This window comes from Lactuca serriola, chromosome 9 (genome assembly GCF_051521515.1).
Source record: "Lactuca serriola cultivar US96UC23 chromosome 9, Lser_US96UC23_V15, whole genome shotgun sequence".
Classification (NCBI taxonomy): domain Eukaryota; kingdom Viridiplantae; phylum Streptophyta; class Magnoliopsida; order Asterales; family Asteraceae; genus Lactuca; species Lactuca serriola.
The window spans coordinates 64,796,132-64,812,906 of record NC_136416.1 but is presented as its reverse complement, the minus strand read 5'-3'; the positions used below and the strand labels follow the sequence as shown (position 1 = coordinate 64,812,906).

General features: G+C 41.1%; 2 non-coding genes across 2 annotated transcripts; both read left to right on the top strand.

The window, feature by feature from the left end:
- The first annotated feature begins 915 nt into the window (after positions 1-915).
- On the top strand, positions 916-1,022 carry LOC145077308 (small nucleolar RNA R71). Its single transcript, XR_013693090.1, has one exon. It is a non-coding gene; the product is annotated as a small nucleolar RNA R71 (small nucleolar RNA).
- An 8,291-nt stretch (positions 1,023-9,313) lies between these two features.
- LOC145077307 (small nucleolar RNA R71) lies at positions 9,314-9,420 on the top strand. The gene has a single exon (XR_013693089.1). It is a non-coding gene; the product is annotated as a small nucleolar RNA R71 (small nucleolar RNA).
- Positions 9,421-16,775: the final 7,355 nt, after the last annotated feature.

Genomic DNA, 16,775 nt, shown 5'->3' with positions numbered 1-16,775 from the left:
TAAGGTTTCGAAGAACTGATGGGTTTCTCAATTTCGCATGGACTCGTCGAGTCCATAGGAGTGACTCGGTGAGTCGGGTCGGGTTTGGCTGGCTCCGATTCTTCTACCTTTTCTTCCTTCTTCTTGGAGATCCTTAGTGCTTCTGTAAATTTTTCTTCACTGCTGGAGGTTATTACGCTCACGTTCTCCATTCTTGGATTGGGCTCGGTGTTGCTCGGAAGTTGACCCGGTCTTCTTTCATTCACTTGATGTGCAAGCTGTCCCAGCTGTTTCTCAATGTTGAGAATGGAAGCTTCCTGATTCCTCAACATGTTTCTGGTTTCTTGCATTGCTACATCGTGATCATTATGTCTTTTCTCGGACGCGGTTATGAACCTTGTGAGTATATCTTCTAAATTTTCCTTCTTTTCTGTCACCGGCTCTTCCTTTTGATAGAATCCCCTCTCCCTCTGTTTGTATTTCTCCTCCTTAGCCTTTTTATATTCTTCGTATGGGAGCCATTCCTTCTTCGGTTTCCTCCAGTCTTCATCGTATCTATCGCCACTGGAATAGAATACTTGAGCCTTTTTATTTCCATTCTCGTCTCGATCACAATCCTTGGTAAGATGGGGGCCGCCACAATTTTCGCATCCTACCCTAATAGCATGGATCGTTTGATCCATTTTCGTCATTCTTCGGTCTAGGCTATCGAGTTTAGCTATTACCGCCGCCATGCCATCGTTCACCGAGTTTACTGCTCCACGACTCACTTTATTACTCGGATTGTGGTATTCTCTAGAATGCTTAGAGAATTCTTCAATTAATTCCTTTATTTCCGGAGGTGGCTTTCGGGTGAGCGGGCCTTGTGAATCGAGTAGTTGCCTTGTGGTGACATTAACTCCATCATAAAAGATGGAGACCTCTTGTTGGCTATTAAGATCATGGTGTGGGCAATTTCTAAGTAGGCTCTTGTACCTTTCCCAAGCTTCATAAAGAGATTCTCCGGGTTGTTGCTTGAAGTTGGAAATGGCTTTCTTTAGCTTGGCTATCTTGGAGGGCGGGCAGAAATGGTCTATGAATTCTTCTTTCATCTTGGCCCATGTGGTGACCGATCCAGGAGGAAGTGACTTCAACCACTCTTTTGCAGCTCCTTTAAATGTGACAGGAAGCATGCGAAGAAGCTGGATCTCGCAAGGCACATTGGGTACATTGAAGTAATCTGCCACATCATTCACTTCGTCCAAGTGCTTGTAAGCGTCTTCATGATCCTTCCCGTAGAAAGGGATCTCTTTGAGTTGGGCGAGAATATGGCCTTTTAGTTCAAAAGTGGCGGTTGCAGGAATTGCGGGTTGCACAAGTCCCGGCCCGGTGTCATCACGCATCCTTTTCTTCCACTCCCCCATGGGGACTTCATCGATGTTAGCCATAGTGATAGCTAACTCTTCTTCGGAATCGGTTTCGTGCTCGGAAATATGCTCTTCTTCTTCCTCGGTCTCGTACTCGATATCTTTGTGAATTGGTTCTTCAATTGTTAACGAGGCACTGGATGCTCCTAATTTGCTGCTTTTTTTCTTGCTGAAAATGGATTTCAAGTTCTTGAGTGGTGAGTTCTTTGAAGTTGCGGTTTCTCCTACGGCTTTTCCCTTGCTTCTCTTTAGTGCGGATTCCGGGTCTTCCAAAGGTGGTACTAGAGGTGTGTCCGATCCTCGGGTCATGAAACAGCTGAAAAAAAACGAAACAAAAGAAACAAAATGCGTAAAAGGAAAAAACGGAATAAAAAAATAAAGACTAAAACAGCGATGGACTCGCCGAGTCGACACGAGTGCACTCGGCGAGTGCAAGGCAAAAACAGAAAAGAAAAATTTCTAGTAAAAAAAGAATTGTAAACCTACTTTTAATTATCAAATAACACACAAAAGGCAGTGAACCTATCAATTGTGGTATAGCTAAATAAGCAGGGTATCGAACACTGGGAACGGCAAATTAAACTAAAAACTAATTTAATCTAAGTTAATTAAAAAGCAGAGGTTGTTCTCTAGTTTTACAAGACTAGAAACTTACTAATTATTACTAATTTAAAGCTAGAAAATAACAATTTAACTAGATTCAATAATTGGAAAGGAACTTCTGTTTAGTTCAACTTGGTTAACTCTATGGTTGATTTTTAAGGTAATAGTGCAATGGATTAATTCTTTCGTTGGTTACCGATTCAAGTGATTAGGTTCATGTTTACTACCCTAATCCTTAGCAAATAAACTAACTCAAATAGTGGCCAATTGTCTAATTTAATTATATTTACTAGATTAATTATTCGGGTTAAGTTAGACTTGCAATAGTTAACTAATTTAGTCTTTTTAATTAACCTCTTGTTTGATAGTCATCTTACAAGCTTGCACATGAATTTACTCAATTTTCTTATTAATTCTAGTTTCATATTCATTAATCCTAGACATATAACTATGTGGTCACAATATATCATATGAGGACAATAATCAATAGATGTTCATGCTAATCAATTATCTTCCTATTAACAGAAAATTAATTATTATTCACACACAAGGTTCTTTAGCAAGCTAAAATAACAAAAATTCACCAACTTAGAATTAATCCTACCAATCAATCAAACCATATTGTCAACTTTGTATCCCCAAACAGAAGTCTAAAGGTTTTAGCTCATAATTAAAGTAAATAACAGCAAACAATCAAAGTCAAATTGCTTAGTCATGATGAATAAACAAAAGAATAAATGGAATGATGAAATTTTGCCTTAATTACTCTCCGGAATTGAATTCTAGCTTCCTTCGTCGTCTTCTAGAATTTTTCAGGCTTCTCAATGGTAGCAAGATACTTCTGAATCGTCCCAGAACTCTTCCTCATCGATCTGTGGAATTATCTTTAAATAAGCGATCCGACTCGTCGAGTCAAGTGGTGACTCGTCGAGTCCCTCTCACATTCCCCGTATTGCGATAACTATCTGGGATCCCGAGTCATTATCCTTCTGATTCCTCGACCGGACTCGTCGAGTAGCTATCTGACTCGACGAGTAGAAGCTTTTTTTTAGTGTTTTTCCTTCTTCATTCCACTCTCGAGCTCCTAACTGCTTCTCTTGCTTCCTTTTGCTTCCGAGCTTCATCTTTGGACTGAAAAACATAATTTAACACTTTTAAGTACCTTTTGTCCATAATATGCGATAATTTAGCTAATATATGAATAAAAACTTTACTAAATACACACTAAATATGCACATATCAAAATACCCCACACTTGTCTTTTGCTTGCCCTCAAGCAAAACTGAATTTTAACACATTAGAATTATGTATAACAACTCCAATCTAACCCAGCCATTATGCCAAGACCGCAACGCATGCATTTGTGTCTGAAATTTTTCCTAAAGAACCCCCCATATTCCAAATACTCACAATCCTCATAAACATTCGCCCACTCACCCCGAACTATGCTCATTTTATGCAACCCTCCGAATCCATCCGCAGAAAACCTCTTTACCCTCAAGGTATTTTTAATTGAGCAACCCAAGCATACATATTCTAGAAAATTACAATTTTCGATACCACTATGAATTCTTTGAATTCTTCACTTTCTTGATAATTTGATCTTTGATATCTTTGAATTCACCAACTTGTATTGACTTTTGGCATCTTCAACTTTTTTTTTTTTGGATTTCTTGGAATTTTGATCTTTAGATCTTCAATTTGATTGCTCCAAAATTCTTACAACTTTTCTTGTAATTCTCTCTCTCTTTTTTTTTACATGTATACCTCACTTTTTTTTACTCAAAACCCTACATGCTTAAGCATGGGCGCTCAATCTCAACCTTTATTGGCTAATGATAAAAATTTTCCTGGATACATTTCAGGTTCAGGCTGCTAAACATATTGCATCCTTCAAACTAAGCGAGGTCGTGTTTTTGTCGCATGATTTCACTAGAATAAGGAAGCCACAAATGCACTAGAACGTATATAGGCTCAACTAAACATTTGAGTTTTCATGCAATTATTAACACAATCCTAACATGGAATCCTAATTTTTGCACCAAAGTTTTCTAATTAAGTCCTAAATAATACTTTTTGTATGCAAAAATTTTTAAAATTGACTATTATGTAACCAACCCCCTACCCCACACTTATGTGATGCAATGCCCTCATTGCATATGATGCATAAAAACATAAAAAGAAACTAAAGAGGGAATTGGAACAAACTCCCCTGGGATAGCAGTGGATAGGTTGATCACTCTCATTTAAGCTCCAACTTCAATCAACTTTAGACATGGAAACATCTCATCCATGCCTTGGGTGTCTCGTCTCGTGTGGGTCGCTCCAAATACGCGGAAATCAGTGTAAGATCTTCAAGAGTGGAAATGGAAGAATAAGTGAGCAAGTGGGACAAGTAGCAGCATCAAATCAGCAGTCCGTCGGTATAAAAATTGAACGACTCGTCGAGTCTTATGGTGGACTCGTCGAGTACCAGCGCGCCTTCTCAGAATATGTAGAAATACAAGGCGACTCGTCGAGTCAGCTTAGTGCACTCGTCGAGTAGGCCACTCAACAAAAAAATTTGGTATTTTGCAACTGTTTTAGCCTCTAAAAACTTCTCTAACTCTTCCCCATGTTTAGACTCAATTGCTCATACCCCCTAAGGACCGGACTCGACACTTTGACGTTAAAGTTCCGCTTCCTTGACTCGCTTTCACTCGTGATAACATCCATGCTATAACTCTAAACCATCCTAAGCATGCAATCCTAATCCAATCCTGAAAAATAACTAAAGCATACAATCATTAAACACAATAAAATCTCAAACAAGTCATACACACCAAATAAGAATAAAAACAAAACAAAAATAAAAATTGTTTAATTAAAACACAAAAATCAATCTTCGTCCTCCTCATCATCATTGGCGGCTCCACTTCCTCCGGCTCCACTTCGTCTCGCACCAATCACCTCATCCCAAGATGGAATAAATGGGTAATTTCCACCATCAATATGTGGGATATTGAAGTGGTCAAAAAGTCGTATATGGGATTGGTTGCTAAAGTTCAGCCCCCTCGCCATTTGATCCTGCATCCGCCTCATCTCCACATTGTACCAATCCATTGGTACGTCTTCATTCTCGACCGGAATCACTGGCGGCTCGTCCTCCACATCCCGCTCTCTTCTTGATCTTACCCTCCTTCCCGGTGCTTCGGGACCAACAACGGGGTCATCATTTGGGATGGCATAATGGCCACCACCATAGTCTTCAATAATCCGTGCTCTTCGGAAAAGAATGGGGTTGAACGGAGGTGTCGGGATCAATGTCATGAAGTTCCATGCACCGCGGTTCATCAACCCGAATGAGTTAGCCAATCGGGTTACAAACATCCCACCATTAATACGGGAGGTTTTGCGATCCTTGACCGCACCCTCCGAAAGGTATGAAGCTATACACCAAGGGATGTTGCAAAAGACGTCGGGTGTAATTATACTCCATAAATAGAAGACGTCAAGGTTGGACACCTTGTCGTCATCTTTTCTTTGATTGATGGTGGAGGAAATAAGGCGGTGAATGAGGCGGTGAGTTGGGGATCGAATGCTCCCTTCCTGTGCAGACTTTGGGATGTAAACTTTATTTCCAATGGTATTCCACCAGCCCGTGCTTGTAACTCCATCGGGGAACACCATATGAGTGTGTGCCAAAAAGGCCCGAAAGATGTTTGTTGAAACCAAGGGTTGATCGTAGATCCCTAGTCGGCAGGCAAGATCCACCACCGAGCATTGACGATACTTGCCCCCAAGGCAAAAACTAAAGCTTGCCGGGTGATACACATCCACTCCCCCGGTAAAAGATACCGTGGAGAAAAACTCCAAACAAAGCTCTAAATAGACCGGCTCTTGTATACGGAAGACCCGGCTCCACCCGTCGCAGATCATTGTTTCGCCTTCATGTTGGAACTCCTTTAAAAGGTAAGGAGCTAATTCCTCCTCATATCGAACACTTTGCAGCCACTCCCAATCAATCCTGTTTGGCACATAAACCTCCTTCTTCTTAATATCAGATAGCTTCTTCTTCCATTTCCTAATTGTTGAAGCGGACTCAATTTGCGAGAAGTTTAGCCATGGAAACTCCCCTTGGTTGCCACTTGAAGTTTGTCCCCTTCTGAACATGATTTTTGCAAAATAAATACACAAAACCCAGAAAACACAGAATATAATTAAAAAAAATGTCTGCTGTCTGTAACTCGACTGGACTTGTCGAGTCCAGGCCCGACTCGGCGAGTCGCGTAACCTGCACGAGTCGGTCGACGGGTCACTACAAATTGGACCATAAAACCTGTAAATTCTTTCAAGGGTTTTGTCTCAACACTTAGTATTGATGTATTAAGGCCAAAATAGACATTCAAAACAACTTAATTCATGAAAAATCAAAAGCCTATAAATTTAATACTTCTCAAAAACGGGTTTTTCATGCAATTACTACCATGGATGGCCTTATAATCATGCTCTTAACAGAAAATAGGAAGAAATTTGTTACCTTTTTGGATTGGGCTTGAGAAATTTGAAAGAACTTGAAGAAGAATGATGAATGCTTGAGAGAGAATGAAAATAGCGGCACCCGACGAGTGTGGTTTGTGAAAACTGATTCTTAGGGTTAAAACCCTACTTACCCAATGTAAAAGTAATTTCGAAATCTATTTTTTTTTTTCTGTAAATAATACCAACTCGTCGAGTCGTGGTCAGACTCGGCGAGTCCGGTCGCGAAGTCAATTCTTTTCTGAAATCCATGTGGACTTGTCGAGTCGTGGTCAGACTCGGCGAGTCGCTTAAAAAAATGCATAATTTTCAAAATTTTGTTATGTATTGTAAATCATTTCACCCCACACTTAGCTTATGCACACTCTCAAGCAGACATGCCCGATGATTTGGAAAAACGAAGGGAAAATAAATAAATAAAAAGAAAACTAAAAACGTAAAAGAAAGCAAACTCTATATAACGGGTTGCCTCCCGCCAAGCGCTTCTTTTTGAGGAGTCATTAGCTAGACTCCTTCCCATCTACGTTTTGTCATCTTCGAGCATCGGGAACGCACGCCTAACTTTTTGTGATTTGTACTTGGTCTTGTAAGCGTGGATCTTTTTCTTGTAAGCCCTTTTTAATGCATCCCTTTTTCTTTTCATTGCCTCATCTTTAGCTGCTTGGGCTTCCCTTCTTCTCTTTTTCTTCTTTACCCCCTTCTTTTTCACCATCTCTTGAACCTCCTTCTCTTTAAATTTAATAACTTCACATTTCATAATGGTCCGTGCTCTAGGTTTAGTGGTGAATAGGTGATCAGCTTCCTCCCTCCTTTCCTTTATCTCTTCGTTCGTTCCAGTGCTTAACCCATCTTCAAGATGAACCGTATGAAGACATGCTACATCGGCGTATTGGACTCTCCTTTCCTTTCCTCTTTCTGCTGTTTGTTCTTCTAAAGAATCCTGTATATTATTGAAATCCAAGGTATGTGAAGAACTAGTAACAATCAGATCTAAGTCGGCCAAGTGTTTGCCCAAATCGACTGGACTCGTCGAGTCCATTAAAGTGACTCGGCGAGTCGGTACGAATTCCATAAAATCTTGGGTTTTTTCTGAGTGGGCTCCTTCCAGTAGCTTTTCTAATTCATCCAAGTCCTTGTTAACATCTCCTTCTTCTTCAGAGTGTATCACAAACTTGCTTGGGTCTTCTTTCATCAAACGTGCAAGCTCTTGTTCTAATATCTCATCATCCAATTGGATCATTGAGACTTCATCAATCTTTTCCTCTTCTTGCTTGATTTCTGGAATAGCTTTAAACGTCACAGCCTCATCACCCTCTCTCAATGTCAATGTAGACTCACTTATATCAATTAAAGCACACGCGGTGTTCAAGAAAGATCTCCCCAAAATAATTGGAATTTCGGGGTCTTCTTCCATATCAACAACCACGAAGTCTACTGGGAAAATAAACTTGTCAAATTTTATAAGGAGATCTTCACAAACGCCTTTTGGTTGGATTGTCGTCTTGTCCGCCAAATGGATCTTCATATTCACCGGTTTTGGTTCTGGTAGATTCAACTTCTTATAGAATGACAAAGGCATCATATTGATGCTTGCCCCTGAGTCAGCTAATGCTCGTGTGAAGACTTTATTACCAAATTGGCACGGAAGCACAATATTTCCTGGATCACCCTTCTTTTTAGGCAGTTCACTCATCAAGACTTCTGCAACTTCAGCCAAATCCTTCCCAGCAGCAAAAAGGCCCTTAAGCAAGTTGAAGTATTTAGGCGTTTGAAGTATTGTTTCCACAAATGGCACATTAACTTGTAAAGTGTTAACATGATTCATGAAGGTTCTGTATGCTTCAACTTTTTCTGCAGGCATGGCTTTGGTTGGGTATGGCAGTGGAGGCTTATAAGGTTTCGAAGAACTGATGGGTTTCTCAATTTCGCATGGACTCGTCGAGTCCATAGGAGTGACTCGGTGAGTCGGGTCGGGTTTGGCTGGCTCCGATTCTTCTACCTTTTCTTCCTTCTTCTTGGAGATCCTTAGTGCTTCTGTAAATTTTTCTTCACTGCTGGAGGTTATTACGCTCACGTTCTCCATTCTTGGATTGGGCTCGGTGTTGCTCGGAAGTTGACCCGGTCTTCTTTCATTCACTTGATGTGCAAGCTGTCCCAGCTGTTTCTCAATGTTGAGAATGGAAGCTTCCTGATTCCTCAACATGTTTCTGGTTTCTTGCATTGCTACATCGTGATCATTATGTCTTTTCTCGGACGCGGTTATGAACCTTGTGAGTATATCTTCTAAATTTTCCTTCTTTTCTGTCACCGGCTCTTCCTTTTGATAGAATCCCCTCTCCCTCTGTTTGTATTTCTCCTCCTTAGCCTTTTTATATTCTTCGTATGGGAGCCATTCCTTCTTCGGTTTCCTCCAGTCTTCATCGTATCTATCGCCACTGGAATAGAATACTTGAGCCTTTTTATTTCCATTCTCGTCTCGATCACAATCCTTGGTAAGATGGGGGCCGCCACAATTTTCGCATCCTACCCTAATAGCATGGATCGTTTGATCCATTTTCGTCATTCTTCGGTCTAGGCTATCGAGTTTAGCTATTACCGCCGCCATGCCATCGTTCACCGAGTTTACTGCTCCACGACTCACTTTATTACTCGGATTGTGGTATTCTCTAGAATGCTTAGAGAATTCTTCAATTAATTCCTTTATTTCCGGAGGTGGCTTTCGGGTGAGCGGGCCTTGTGAATCGAGTAGTTGCCTTGTGGTGACATTAACTCCATCATAAAAGATGGAGACCTCTTGTTGGCTATTAAGATCATGGTGTGGGCAATTTCTAAGTAGGCTCTTGTACCTTTCCCAAGCTTCATAAAGAGATTCTCCGGGTTGTTGCTTGAAGTTGGAAATGGCTTTCTTTAGCTTGGCTATCTTGGAGGGCGGGCAGAAATGGTCTATGAATTCTTCTTTCATCTTGGCCCATGTGGTGACCGATCCAGGAGGAAGTGACTTCAACCACTCTTTTGCAGCTCCTTTAAATGTGACAGGAAGCATGCGAAGAAGCTGGATCTCGCAAGGCACATTGGGTACATTGAAGTAATCTGCCACATCATTCACTTCGTCCAAGTGCTTGTAAGCGTCTTCATGATCCTTCCCGTAGAAAGGGATCTCTTTGAGTTGGGCGAGAATATGGCCTTTTAGTTCAAAAGTGGCGGTTGCAGGAATTGCGGGTTGCACAAGTCCCGGCCCGGTGTCATCACGCATCCTTTTCTTCCACTCCCCCATGGGGACTTCATCGATGTTAGCCATAGTGATAGCTAACTCTTCTTCGGAATCGGTTTCGTGCTCGGAAATATGCTCTTCTTCTTCCTCGGTCTCGTACTCGATATCTTCGTGAATTGGTTCTTCAATTGTTAACGAGGCACTGGATGCTCCTAATTTGCTGCTTTTTTTCTTGCTGAAAATGGATTTCAAGTTCTTGAGTGGTGAGTTCTTTGAAGTTGCGGTTTCTCCTACGGCTTTTCCCTTGCTTCTCTTTAGTGCGGATTCCGGGTCTTCCAAAGGTGGTACTAGAGGTGTGTCCGATCCTCGGGTCATGAAACAGCTGAAAAAAACGAAACAAAAGAAACAAAATGCGTAAAAGGAAAAAACGGAATAAAAAAATAAAGACTAAAACAGCGATGGACTCGCCGAGTCGACACGAGTGCACTCGGCGAGTGCAAGGCAAAAACAGAAAAGAAAAATTTCTAGTAAAAAAAGAATTGTAAACCTACTTTTAATTATCAAATAACACACAAAAGGCAGTGAACCTATCAATTGTGGTATAGCTAAATAAGCAGGGTATCGAACACTGGGAACGGCAAATTAAACTAAAAACTAATTTAATCTAAGTTAATTAAAAAGCAGAGGTTGTTCTCTAGTTTTACAAGACTAGAAACTTACTAATTATTACTAATTTAAAGCTAGAAAATAACAATTTAACTAGATTCAATAATTGGAAAGGAACTTCTGTTTAGTTCAACTTGGTTAACTCTATGGTTGATTTTTAAGGTAATAGTGCAATGGATTAATTCTTTCGTTGGTTACCGATTCAAGTGATTAGGTTCATGTTTACTACCCTAATCCTTAGCAAATAAACTAACTCAAACAGTGGCCAATTGTCTAATTTAATTATATTTACTAGATTAATTATTCGGGTTAAGTTAGACTTGCAATAGTTAACTAATTTAGTCTTTTTAATTAACCTCTTGTTTGATAGTCATCTTACAAGCTTGCACATGAATTTACTCAATTTTCTTATTAATTCTAGTTTCATATTCATTAATCCTAGACATATAACTATGTGGTCACAATATATCATATGAGGACAATAATCAATAGATGTTCATGCTAATCAATTATCTTCCTATTAACAGAAAATTAATTATTATTCACACACAAGGTTCTTTAGCAAGCTAAAATAACAAAAATTCACCAACTTAGAATTAATCCTACCAATCAATCAAACCATATTGTCAACTTTGTATCCCCAAACAGAAGTCTAAAGGTTTTAGCTCATAATTAAAGTAAATAACAGCAAACAATCAAAGTCAAATTGCTTAGTCATGATGAATAAACAAAAGAATAAATGGAATGATGAAATTTTGCCTTAATTACTCTCCGGAATTGAATTCTAGCTTCCTTCGTCGTCTTCTAGGGTTTTTCAGGCTTCTCAATCGTAGCAAGATACTTCTAAATCGTCCCAGAACTCTTCCTCATCGATATGTGGAATTATCTTTAAATAAGCGATCCGACTCGTCGAGTCAAGTGGTGACTCATCGAGTCCCTCTCACATTCCCCGTATTGCGATAACTATCTGGGATCCCGAGTCATTATCCTTCTGATTCCTTGACCGGACTCGTCGAGTAGCTATCTGACTCGACGATTAGAAGCTTTTTTTTAGTGTTTTTCCTTCTTCATTCCACTCTCGAGCTCCTAACTGCTTCTCTTGCTTCCTTTTGCTTCCGAGCTTCATCTTTGGACTGAAAAACATAATTTAACACTTTTAAGTACCTTTTGTCCATAATATGCGATAATTTAGCTAATATATGAATAAAAACTTTACTAAATACACACTAAATATGCACATATCAGTGGGCTAGGCCCAAGTTATGTTTATGTTATGTGTTAATGTTATATGCATTGTTCATATGTTTATATGTATACCTAATCTCGGTCCGATGTCGGGCGGGGCCCGATGCCGGACTTGTCCGATGTCGGGCGGGGCCCAATGCCGGATTTTTCCGATACCGGGTGGGGCCCGATGTAGCGGGAAAGGCCCAATGTATGTTATCATATGATTATGTGTATGGTATGTGGTTGTTAGGGGAGACACACTAAGCTTCGTGCTTACATTTTTCAGTTTAGGTTTCAGGTACTTTCGGTAGCAAGCGTGGAAGAGCTCGGATGATTGCAGTGCACACACCAATAGTTCAGCCTTAGATGTTTTTACTCTGATATATTTGATAGATGTTATGATATTCTTGAGATACACGATTTATGAGTTTTATATGTTGAATGATAATTATGGTTTTATTAAGGATTTAAAATGAAAATTTTAGACTGTATTTTTGGGATGTTTCAAGTTGGTATCAGAGCTTTGGTTTGAGGGATTCGGGAACACTATTGGGTGTGTCTGAACTCAAACTAAGGACTTGATATGAATATTTTCAAAAGAAAATCAGTTTTACAAAAAGAACTTTGAGAAAAAGAAAAGGATTTTGAATAGAGAAAAGAACTTTGAAAAGAGAAAATGGTGTTGTGCATGCAATCAGCCGAGCTCAAGTAAGTATTCCCAAATTACCTATACAAGTTTATGTTATGATATGATTATGAGAACTACATGCTATATTAGGGATAAGAATCTAGGAATTATGCCTTGTATGCCTGTTATATGTGTATGAGAACTGCACGCTAGACTAGAGCTAAGGATCTAGGAATGATGCCTCGTATGCCTGTTATATGTGTATGAGGACTGCATGCTAGTTAAGGCTAAGGATCTAGGAAGGATGGCTTATGTGTCTGCTATATTAGCTTATTGAACTATATGTTAGTACTGATTAGTCAGTGATATGATGGCCTGATTAGAGTATGCTTGTAGGGTAGGACCTCTCATTCGAAGAATTATCTAGTCTTAGTGATATGTAATTGTATTCGCGAGCTAGTTAGGGAGAGACAGTAGAGACTTCTTATGCAGCTGATGGCGGATAGTGGGTTGGTGATTACCCTAAGGCAAGCCTAAGACGAGATTAGTAGAGAGTAGTAATAGTAGAAGAGACTTGGTGGATGGAAGGTAGTATAGGCCCGTACTACTGAAAGTAGAAGATCCGTACTCGAATCAAGGAAGGTTGAGACGAACCTAGAGAACTTGTAGTGTGGGATATCCCTTGAGTTATGATGAGTATTCTGATGACTGTTTTGGTATATTTCTGAGTATAGTGACACTAAGTGGTAGACCAGATGGTAGTTCTGGTGCCGGCGAGGGATCAGGCGCGGACTCGGGAGCCGGGCAGCTTGATGATCAGATGAGGGAGTTCATTTCATCTGCGAGTACGCATAGTATCACTTACCAGACTCCTGTGATCTTCGGCATTTCAGAGATTTGTGATGAGGGGCAAAGTGCATTCTGCACTGAGATAGCGGCCATGATGGGGGCGCGTATGTTCATCCTTCGAGAGTTCAGAGCTTGTGAAGCTCCAAATTATAATGGGGCTAGGGACCCCATTGCTAGTAGCAGATGGTTGGCAAATGTCGCCAACGCTTTTCGTACCAGTCGTTGCCCGAGAGGAACAAGATCTTGCTTACTTCCTGTCTCCTGAAGGACAGAGCACGTGCTTGATGGGAAGAGGTTTGTAGTGAGTTGAGTGATGAAGCGGTAGATGCTATGTCATGGGATGACTTTTCGACTAGATTCTAGGCAAAGTTGCCCCGACAAGTGAGGCGCGATAATTGGCGCAAGAGTTGTTAGATCTCCGCCAGACTACTGAGACTGTGGCTGAGAGCACTGCCAAGCCTCGAGAGAGAGCTTATTTGGTACCGCAATATGTAGCGGATGGGGAAATAAAGAAGGTAAGGTATCATGACATACTGCAGACTGATAGTAGCGAGAACGTGAGTATCTCGGGGTGCGAGACCCTGAATGATATGACTTCTAAGAGCCCGAGAACGGGATATTGACTTGGAGCACATTGGGAAAAGGGAACCAAATTAGTTGGATATATTGAAGGGTCTTGGGAAGAGACCCAAGATTTCAGATTAGCTTTTGAGAGGCCAGCAGGGACAGATTTAGTGCAACACTTGCGGGAAATTTGACGATAGAGTCTTTCATTCCAAGGGTTTGAGTAAGTGTAACTATAGGTTTATCCTCTGTCTGTGTTTGAATTATATTTCCAAAAGATGTCATATGCCAATTGCATACCGAGATTTATTAGTGGGCGGCGAAAGGTTATTTCCTTAATTGCGGGTTGGGAGTGTACAGTGTCGTCTTAGTTTATGGTCGAGATCGGATCGGGGGTGTTCTGTGGAAGGTCTGCATTCAGGGTTCCGCAGGATGGTTATCCAGCATCGACAGGATTTGATTGTCTTATTAACCATTATTGATTGGATAGTAATGGAGCACTAGTTGGTAAGAGCTGGTTGTCATTGGATCGATCATTGGAAAGTGAGAAGGGTGGGGAATTTTCCAATTTTCATGTATTGTTAAGACTTAGTCGAATCTAAGTGGGGGAGAATCATCTAGGGATTCATAAGCAGAAGCAGTTTTGAAACTGGGATAATTTTTGCATCCTTGTCAGAAAGGAAGACAGCCCAAGCGACAATATGGATTGAGGTTAGTGTGAGTTGGAAGTCTGAAAAACTTGTGAATAATGAGATCGCGTTCTCGGAATGTTTGATAGTAGGCTTTAAGGAATCAGGTTGGGGATTCCAGTCAGGACATGAGTTCCATTTGGAATGTTAGGTAGTGTGTATGCTCGACGTTGGATGTGTTTAGATTAGTAATCAGGGATGAAGATAGTGTGGAAAGAATTGTAAGACTGCAGGATAGCCGTAGCATTCACCAGCAGCGAGATAGCGTGGAAAGTGTTGTAAGACTGCGGGATAATCGTAGCATTAACTAGCATTCAGATAGTGTGGGAAGTGTTGTAAGTCTGCGGGTGTAGCCATAGCATTTACAAGGTTATCAGATAGTGCTAGAAGTGTTGAAAGTCTGCGGGTGTAGCCGTAGCGTTCACAAGGTTAGCAGATAATGCTATAAGTGTTTTAAGTCTACGGGTGTAGCCGTAGCATTCACAAGGTTAGCAGATAGTGCTAGAGTATTGTAAGTCTACGGGTGTAGTCGTAGCATTCACTAGGTTAGTAGATAGCATGGGAGTGTGTTGGATCACGGAGGGAACAGTAGTACCCATCAGTTCGGGTGCAATAGTGAGGGCATGGCAAATCCACATATTGGTTTACGGATTTCCCCAGATGAATTAGACCTGTTTGATCCAGTGATAAGACCATAGGAACGTCACCACAATTATGAGATATGGGAAGCAATGGACGGCTTAAGGTTGTTTGTGATATAAGGCTACCATTGGTCATGTAGCAATAACTTTTAGCCTTGGATTTGGTGATGTCAGGATTCGATGCATGGACCCGATCAGTTGGATCAGGAGGTCGTTAGAGCTACAGTGGCAAGATAACTAGTGGCAACTATTGATAGACAAGGATTTCATTCGGAAGTCGTGTGGGGCGACTGTATGAGAGCCTTTGGCTCAGCAACCAGACCAAAACCCGGTGTTCCAGATGACTGGTGAACGACTTGATACCAGGGAGGTCTCGGTAGATTTTGGAAAGCAACCATGTGGCAACATGCTGTTTTGAGCAGTTTCAGTGTTTTGGGCAGTATTGTTTTAGGATTTCATGTATGGTTAGAGTAACAGATAGCTTGGGTTATGCTAAGTCACTCACAGCGGGATTATCTGAGCCCTGACCAAGTATAAGTGATCTACAGGGATAATTGGGTATGTGATTCATTTTTCTAGTGGGAACCTCAGGTTATCAGAACTTAAGTAGCCAGTAGGAGATAAGTGCAATGGGTTCGATAATAATTAAGTATGGACAGTCTGTCAGGGAGTCAGACCATCTCAAAACTGTAGATTTCAGATGAGTAGATGTGATCATGTTGCAAGAAATTCGTTCATTTTTGGGTTTTAGAACCCTTCGAGGGATGACTTAGATTACCTTGAGAAGGCTCAGGTATGCTCGGGGCTGTGACCACGTCGCTCAAGTTGTTTGGCGTGACAAGAATGGTAAGGAATGATTTCGAGGACGAAATCTAATTTAAGTTGGGGGAGAGTTGTAACATCCCGTGTATTAAATAAATAAATAAATAAAGTTTATAAACGAATAGTGGCCCTAAATGCGGAATAATTTAGCAAGGCGTTGTTGTTGGGGGTTAAAATGTAACTCCCGGATTAGTTTGTAAAGAATTTTGAAGGTTGAGGGTGGTTTGGTAAATTTTGGATTTAAATTGAAATAAAATCTTGAAAAAGAGGGGTTGAATGGTAAATATTGGATCAAAGTTGAAAAGATTTTATGGAGGCAGGGGACAAAGTGTAAGTTTTGGATTTAAATTGAAAACAAATATTATGGGGATGGACTAATATTGGATAAATGAATTAAAGTTTGAATAGACATGGGATTAAACCCAGTACCATCCTTCCCTTTTGTGGATCACCCAAAACACTAACCCTAAGGGTGAATCAGTCGCCACCACCTTAGAAGTGCTCTTCAGCCGCCGCCGTGTGTAACCTCCCCGACCGCCACCGATTTGCTGTTGTGAACCACCAATGCAGCTGTCTCCGTCCCATGCTGCACCGAGCCGCCGAGCATTGCGGATGTCCTTCCCTTCCAGCGAAGTAAAGTGATCACCATTCCTCAGTTGCCTTCTTCTTCTACCTTCTATCGTCATCTACAGACGTGCCATGTCCTTCATCGGCGCTACTCTGACCACCCTTCGCCATCTCCTACCCAACAGACGCTGATGTCGCCGCCTTCCTCCTCCATGTCCGATGTATTTCTGCATGGTGGATGTTCTATATGTGGGTGTGTCTGTGCTTCAATACTTTTGGCGAGTGTTAGCTGGCCGGAGAATGAGAAAACCACCATGGCTGCCAACCATGGTGGTTGTCGCCCCCTGTCACCGCTTTCTGCCGCCACCAGCCACCGTGAAGGGTGGTTGTGTGTGTGATTTATTG